Raw genomic sequence first — 7,934 nt, forward strand, 5'->3', positions numbered from 1 at the left:
GGCCCGTACAGCCCCTGCCACGACACACAGCTATGCTTAAAATACATATAAAGCATCTTAATTTGCTACAAGTGTCCATGCTGTGGCTGTGTCTATATGTGCATGTTGCTACATACATGTATATTTATAAAAATCAATATAGTGAAATACAACATTACGTACACAATTGTAGAGCTGTTGCAAGGTAGCAAGGTATCTTGGGAAGCTCAGCTGATGAGGTTGCATCACCAATTATACACCATTTTCCATATAACTCTCCTACTAAAGTAGACACTTTCAGTAGAGCAGCTGCCAAGGGTGGGACTCCCAAAAAGTCCATCTTGCACAGGCAGACACAGCACTCCCTCACTGATGGCAGCCCCCCCTCCCATACAGCAGCAGGCAGCCATTAAAACTCACCCCACAGCAGGGCATCCAGCCCCCACGGTGTGGCCCAGGCTCAGCGCCCCCACCGCCTTCCTCCCCTCCCAAAAAAGGGGATGGCCCAGCCCTGGGGCCCAGAATCAAGCAGCTATCATCAAAATGGGGATAGGAGAGGAAAATGGTGCTGGCAGTGCTTCCCCATCAATTTTCCTCGCCTCTTTTCCTCCTTGGCTCCCTGCTTGGAGAGCCAAGAGCTGCTCACAGCCCTCCTACACAGCAGAAGTTATTTGACCTGTTCGCAAAGTCTCCATCACTAGAACTCTGGGCTGCACATTGCTTCTGTGTGGTTTATTGTCAGAGCTAGTTTATGACTTCTGTAATGATAAAGAGCCTCTGGCTAATGGCATTAAAAAATGCATCCAAAAAGATACGCCGGAGGCACCTTTGAACTACACAGGCTTCCAACAAGCCCCTTTGAACAGGATGATTTTCCCAAGTGAGGCAATGTGTTACGTAAAAGATACGTTGTGGACGCTGACTGCAGCTTACATTGGAGTCCCTGCAACCAAACAACAAAGAAAACAACCTCATTCAAAGTCCATATTCAATACTTTGGAGTCCAGCACATCTACTCAACCAGGCTTACATACATGCGCTACAAAACTTCTCCGAACTAGCTTCAATGCAGTTAACAAGGGCATTAGAAACAGAGATCTTCTTATGCACGTAATGGATCCTGGCTGAATACATACTTGGAGAGTTAGCTTGAAAATCAGGTTTCACTGAAAAAGACATTTTCATCTGGAAGTTTTGGACTAGCAGTCTGTATTTCTTTATAGATCCTAGAAATGTGTACTTCATTATATCTACCCAAACTTGTCTTTTTCCTGTTCACACAGGGCAGTTCTGAGATGGCTACCAAAAGGGCTTTTGGTCTTCCCTGTGAAGTAGGCAGATGGCATCAACCTGGCAACGAACAAGAAACAGGCACTGTAGGTTTCTGATCAGCTCCTGAAAGAAAACCCAGCTGTGGCTACACTGTTGTCAAAGACAGGGAGGGGTCATCCTGACTTGTAAAAGAGGTTTTTGTTTGGGAACATTAACATTTTCTTATTACTGAAGGGCACTTACCTCACAGAATGCCTACAGTCTCAACTACATGTCCTCCGTAGCAGTATGTACCTCTAACAACTGTCATCCTTAACAGACAGAATGTATATGTATTTTAGAGACTGGAGTTTCACAAAGTGTGTTCATGTCTCCAGTTACCCCAGATATACACTCATGCTCCCTCCCTCAATATAAAATGTCTGTCTGGTGTCTTATTACTTACAGTCCTGCTGCAAGCACCTTGTATTTATGATCTTTCAGCTCAAGCACTCATTTTCACTATTTGAAAACAGCTTCTATGCTTATACATAGCATAGAACACTGAACTTTAAAGAATTAAAGATCCATTCGAGCTCTAGAGAACTGCCTCTTTAAAATTCCTACTTCATCATCTAGTCCCTCGCAAAAATAAAAACATAATTCTCCTTAGTCTCTTTTCAGCTATTCCTTAGAGTTGCCAGGAGGTGGAAACGTAGCTACACCAACCTACAAGAGAAGCATCATGTTGATCTGTGATTGTACAGCATGCTGCCTGCTGAAAAACAGCACTAAAAATATCTGCAGTCTGAATTGGCTCAGTGGAGCCCAAAACATAGGATCACGCAATGCTCTGCCTGGGCCCCCCAATCTCCCCTTTCCCCCAGCTAAGCGAGACATCGATACTGCTTGTTGCTGCCTCTCAGTGTCACGGATGTCCTTTAAGCAGCTGGTTCTGTCAGCTGGAACATGCAGGTTTATTTCAACAGGAATCCAAAATCAGGCTGCCTTTGATGGAAAGGCTCACAAAGCAGCAGCAATCGCAGCCCCTTCGGCACTGATAAACAATCAGTTACCTGGCAAAGTGATGAGGAGGTAAACGATCACTTGAGTTATTTATTTAGAAGATACGTGTCTGCTTTGACATGCAAAAACATTACACACGTGCCCAAGTGTGAAAAACATGGCAGAGGTCAGAAGCGCTCATCAGACAAGCTTTAGTAACCACAGAAACAGATGCAGATGTAACCCTCTTCCTTTTGTCACTTGGTACCAGATATGAAGTCCTAAGAGAGAGCCCCTTACACAAAAGGCAAATTTACATAAACACATGGAAATGGGGAGAGGGACACACCACTGTTAAAAGACAGTGGACAGAATAGCCTTTCGGAACACCCCACAGTTAGGGTAAAACATTGTGCCTGGGTTTGGTTTCTGTTTGCAGAACAGTGAGATTGACTTGATTTCTGCTTCTTGTGCATCCCCCCACTGAGCTCATGCTGCTGAGAGTCGAATAAGGGCCTCCAGCTTTCTCAGAGCAAACTGAAGCACGCAGAGGATAAACCAGAAATATGTCAGAAGACATTTTAGAGGAGAGAAGAACCCAGGAAATCCTTCTTTGCAGAGAGAGCTGTAGCAGAAAGGGCAAACCTCCCCGCATGGGAGGCAGGTGCCAGAAAGTACAGCTGGAAAGAAACCATCTCGATTTCAAAGAGCACAACACTGAGAAATCTGTTGCCTCAATGAGGGCAAAACCTGGAAGAACTGACATCAGATGCAAGAGAATTTCAACTCTAGGACTAGAAAAGGCATGAAGAAATTCTTCCTCTCTGCCTAGGAGGTAGATGGGGTTAACAGGTGAAGTGAATAATCCCAATGAATCAGTACCAGGAAGTCCAAGGTAAGTCCCCCGAAATCTCAGTGTGCCGTGAAACACAGTGTGAATCCCAGACATCGATCATGCGCAATAAAATGAAGTTGTTCTCACAGCATCTCAGGAATATTATCTTGTTCCAGTAAAGCAACTCAGATTTCACAAACAGAATCTTCACAGCATGAGTCCTTGGGTGGAAAAAAAGACACACAGAGTAAAAAAAAAAAGAAAAATCTACCGCTGTTCAGGAGCAAAATATACCAATCCAAATCAATAAATCATGAGCTTATTCAAGAAGCAACTAATGCAAGACCACATCTCAGAGGTTATATTGAGGGGTCATCTGGCCAAGAAGAGAGACTTTCGCACATCTAATTCAACTCCCTAAGCTCAGGCTCAGTATTTAATTTGCAAGATGCCTGATGTCACATGAGCACACAACTACATATTCCCAAAAGGTCATACAGGAGGCATCTGAAGTCCATAAAACAATGGTCCTGTGCTCATTCAGTGTGCTCTGTCTTGGCACGACCAGGAATTGGACACTGAGCCAGGTGACTTCTGTGGATGTTGGCCAGAATCAGCTCAGCTGCACCTTCTGCAGAATCGCTCAAAACTGAAACCAATGCAAGTTAGTTGGGGTCTTTTCACCTTCCTGCCTGGGGAGTTTTAGCCCACTAACCTCTATGGAATTGTTACAGTGGGAAAGGGGGAGTCATTAAACATAAGGGCCATACCAGAAATCCGCCTGTGAGACTTGAGATTTTATAAAATCAGTCACAAGCTCTATCTTCAGAAAAGAGATAGACAGACAGATGTTCTTACCTTTGACATACAGAGTTATCCAGGTTATCATGACCACAGCCCACATCTTCTCCAGCTCGGAATCCACCCTCAGAGCTTTGTTCCATTCCAGGTCACGCTCAGTCCTCTCTGCGGTATTGACAAAACTCACACTTGATATAACAATGACCAACATGCAAATAAAAGCTTGCAGAACTGCAACTTTCCTTACCTAATACTTAGTGGCAAAGAGATGAGTGAAGGTGTAATTTTTATTTTATTTTTAGTCAAAATATGTTGAAGAAAACTTTAAGAATATAATCCCTACATTTTAACAAAGCTGGGAGAACAGCTTGGAAGGAATATAAGCTGGTTTCTCAGCCTGACCCTGATCAAAACCAACCTACAAAGCTCTAGTAGCTCACTACCACCGCAACCACCAGATGAGAATCTTGACTCATTGGGCCAAACAGATATTCCCTTCTGCTGGGGGCTCAAATCACTTGGCACAAGTAGAGGACACGATACCATATGATCGGTTAAGACCTGTATAAAAATGATTGCACAGGGACACTGCCACTGTACGTTTCACCCCTCCCAGTATTTCTGCACAATACTTTTCCTCTTCTAAGTAATGAAGCATGAGAAAAAAAAAAATCACCTCAATAAGAACAAAATAATTCACAGTGGTGGCTGCCACATCTCAAGTCCCACTCCCTGTAAGCACCAATCCTCCCTGAGGTCTACATATACTGCAGTGAATTCAAGAGGCGATACAGCTAGACTGTTTGCATACACAAAGGTCTCCATTTAAAAAAATACATAGAACTCGATTTTAGAGAAAATAACTTCACCACCCGTGAATGTAGCTAAGGCTATAAACCCAGAACAGATGCTAGGTGAACGGGCACAGACCTGCATCTAACCCAAGACTAACATTTTCCCACACTATTTTTTCCACCCAATTTCTTTCAGCTCTGGAAACAGTGCTCGGAGTAGAAATCCCATGGGAAATTATTCCCATTAGCTCAGAGAGATCCGCAGCCAATCTAAAACAAATCCCCAACATTTTTCACATGTCAGTCTTGCATTTAGCACACATAGACAAAGAGACAGAGGAGTATGAAACTTATTCCACATGTCACAGTGTGGCAGCAACCATTTTTAGTTTCATGCCATAGGAGGAGAGAATGCATCTTCATGAACAGAGTTTTTTGTCACACAGAAATCTTGCTTCAGAGGCAACCAGGTGATCTCCCAACTCCCTCTGCAAGGAAGCTCCTGGACACACAGATCTTACCTGTAACGTTCACTCTAATGAAGTGGCCCACAGCAGTTAGGACAGTAGTGTTAATTTTGGCCCTGCACTGGTAGAGGCCACTGTCTGACTGGCTGACATTCCGAATCGTCAGAAGCAGAGAGGACGTGACTTTCGCCTTGGGGTCTGAGTTTTGTGCGAGGTGCAAGCTTTCCATCTCCTTTCCAAACCCAGTCTCGTTTTGCTGCTTTGCTTTCTTATACCAGTGAGCCTCCATTTGTGACGACTGGTCCTGTTGGTGCTTGATGTGGCAATTCAAACACAGGGTGTCTCCTTCTTCCAGGTATTTTGTGGTGGGTGCGTAAATGATTTCCAGCATGCCATGTTCTGTGGTGGAAGAGAACAGACATCAACTGAACTGACCTTTGTGCCAGGCCAGCTCCCCCTCCCTCGCCATATTTCACCATTTCTTTATGCCTTGTGAAAGCAGGAGCTATCTTATGCTCCAGATGTGCACAGAGTGCCTAGGATAAGAGGTACCACAATAAAACCAATACTTTTTCCCCCTCATGCAAGAGGAAGAAAAATCTCTGTTTCCTATCATAGATCTTGCAGAAAAGGCATTATGCGAACAGAATATTCTCTATAAGCATTGCTATTTTCATAAAAATGGAAGATGAGAAAAGCATCCTTTCTTCAAAACAGAAAGCAAAAGCATCAGGGGAGAAGGATATTTGGGGGGGGTGGGGAGGTGGGGGGGGTGTTTGGTTTTTCTCTCTTCAACTTGAAGGTTTTTGCTTTCATCAAATATTGAACTATTCCATAGAAAGATAATATGAAAATACTGATTGGTTCAAAATGCAGCTCTTTGGGAATCAGATGTCGCCTCCTAGCTCCCTGGGCAAAATTCAGCATGAAGAAAACAAAAGGCTGAAAAACATCATGCAGAACATGCCCCGCTGGAAGTTTATTGCAATAGATATTCTTTCTTTCCCATAACCCAGGCAGCATCTCTCTCAGCCACACCAAGTAACTCCTAATCAGGATTAAAAACATTCCAACAGCATGCTTTTCCTTGCCAGGGCTCCTCCTTACCTGATACCAGCATTGCCAGAGCTGCCATTTGGAACACCAGAGCAGGGCTGCTGCCTCCAGCCCTAGCGAGGAACCCTGCGATCAGAGTCATCTTCTGCACTAAAAAAGGAAAGAGAAGGGAAAAAAAAAAAAAAAATCACAGGCAGTTATCCGTGAGTCCTTCTCATGGTACAGAGGAGAACTAGCATTGCTTAGCTTGGTACTGCAAGCCCATCTTAGCACTTACAGAGCAGTCAAAAGTGCAGACCTTCCCCTGAAGCGATGAGCTTGTAAATGGCAAAGCAACCCTCTGCATGTAAATAAGATGGAGACATGAAAGCACATATCTCCTTTCAAAAAAAAAACCAAAAAAAAACCAAAAAACAAACAAACAAAAAAAAACCAAAAAAAAAAACCAAACAAAAAACAAGCAACAAACTGACAAGATGACAGATACCACAAACCAGAATGTAAACTCAAGTTGCAAGCAGCAGGCTTATTGAGGGTCAGCCAGCACTATCTAAAACAGCTGAAAGTTGGGACTTAGACCACAATCACACAATTATTGCTGCAGTCTACTGTGAATTGAACAACTGTCCACAAATTCCTAAAAGCTAGCAAAATTCTTTTGTAATTGTTTCTCCTCTTCAAGAGGGCACCTGCATCAAATTATTTGGCTAGCACAGCCAAGAGCCTGGCTCCCAGCAAACTGTCTCAGAAGGTTAAAATGAATGTACAGAACAACAGGCTACTGACCTCTTTTTTTCAAGGACAAAAAAAATAGTTCAATTCTTGTTACTAATGTTACTGTATTTTTACTCTGAGTAGGAGAACGTGGATGTGGGCATCAGGAAAAGAATAGACAAATTCTGAAGAAAAAAAAACTTACCACAATATCCTCCTGTTTGAGATTAGTGTTAAGAGGCAGGAAAGCTTCTTTCTTTACTTCAGAATATAGATTTTCCTTTTCCCTAGAAAAACAAAGCTGTTTTTAGAAATGTCTCCAAGTGCCAGACCAGCAGGTGGAGGTCGGCACACTGCTGGGAAGGAGAAAAGCGAGAGTGGTTTACTTGGCCTCCATTTTCCAAATGGGTAGGTACCTTGAAAGATTCTGAGGTAAATAAGTAACCAAAAATCAAAACGTTTGGGATTTTTTTGCTTGGCATTTAGTTTTTCCCCCCCTTTCACCTACCACCTTCAACCAAGACATGGAAGAAAGCCATGGACTTCTGGGTGTTCCATTGTCCAGTGCCTGTAATTTGTGTACTTGCATGAGTTAAATCAGTTCTTTTGGGTATGCTCTGATCTTTGTCTTGGTAGGGGAAGACAGCAAAACAGTGGGAGTGAAAATGACAGCCAAGTATTTATCTGCACTTTTCTATACTGCAAAGAAATTCCTGCGTAGGCTGTACTTGCAAGAAGTTGAGTGTCTGGTTGGTTTCTGTGTTATTCTAACTACAATATCTGTTCTTCACTTATTCTTATCTTTCCGCTCTTTACTGGCTTTCTAAAAGGGTCCCCATACACTTTCTGGTGTCAAGCTTCCAGTGGTGGGTCAGCTACCCAGGACCAGGAGATGTTATTGGCTTTTACCAGCTAAGGCCGGCCAAGCTAACATTGCCTCTCTTAGATGACCGAGTAATTTTTGGACACTTAAAAGACTCCAAAGAGGTTTCATTTTCAGAGTGCAGACAAGAAGCATGAGCCCAGTTGCTC

At 43.3% G+C, this 7,934-nt stretch overlaps 1 protein-coding gene across 1 annotated transcript in view; it reads right to left on the minus strand.

Moving 5' to 3' along the window:
- Positions 1-2,392: 2,392 nt before the first annotated feature.
- Positions 2,393-7,934, minus strand: part of GPR89B (G protein-coupled receptor 89B) — a 46,492-nt gene continuing 40,950 nt past the window's right edge. Inside the window, exons 15-19 of the transcript XR_004841503.1 lie at positions 7,108-7,189; positions 6,240-6,338; positions 5,187-5,531; positions 3,929-4,036; positions 2,393-3,291 (exon numbers count right to left, since the gene is read on the minus strand). The gene's annotated coding sequence lies outside the window, so the exon portion shown is untranslated. The remainder of the gene's footprint in view (positions 3,292-3,928; positions 4,037-5,186; positions 5,532-6,239; positions 6,339-7,107; positions 7,190-7,934) is intronic.

This window comes from Egretta garzetta, unplaced genomic scaffold (assembly GCF_000687185.1).
Source record: "Egretta garzetta isolate BGI_Z169 unplaced genomic scaffold, ASM68718v1 scaffold383, whole genome shotgun sequence".
Taxonomy (NCBI): Eukaryota; Metazoa; Chordata; class Aves; order Pelecaniformes; family Ardeidae; genus Egretta; species Egretta garzetta.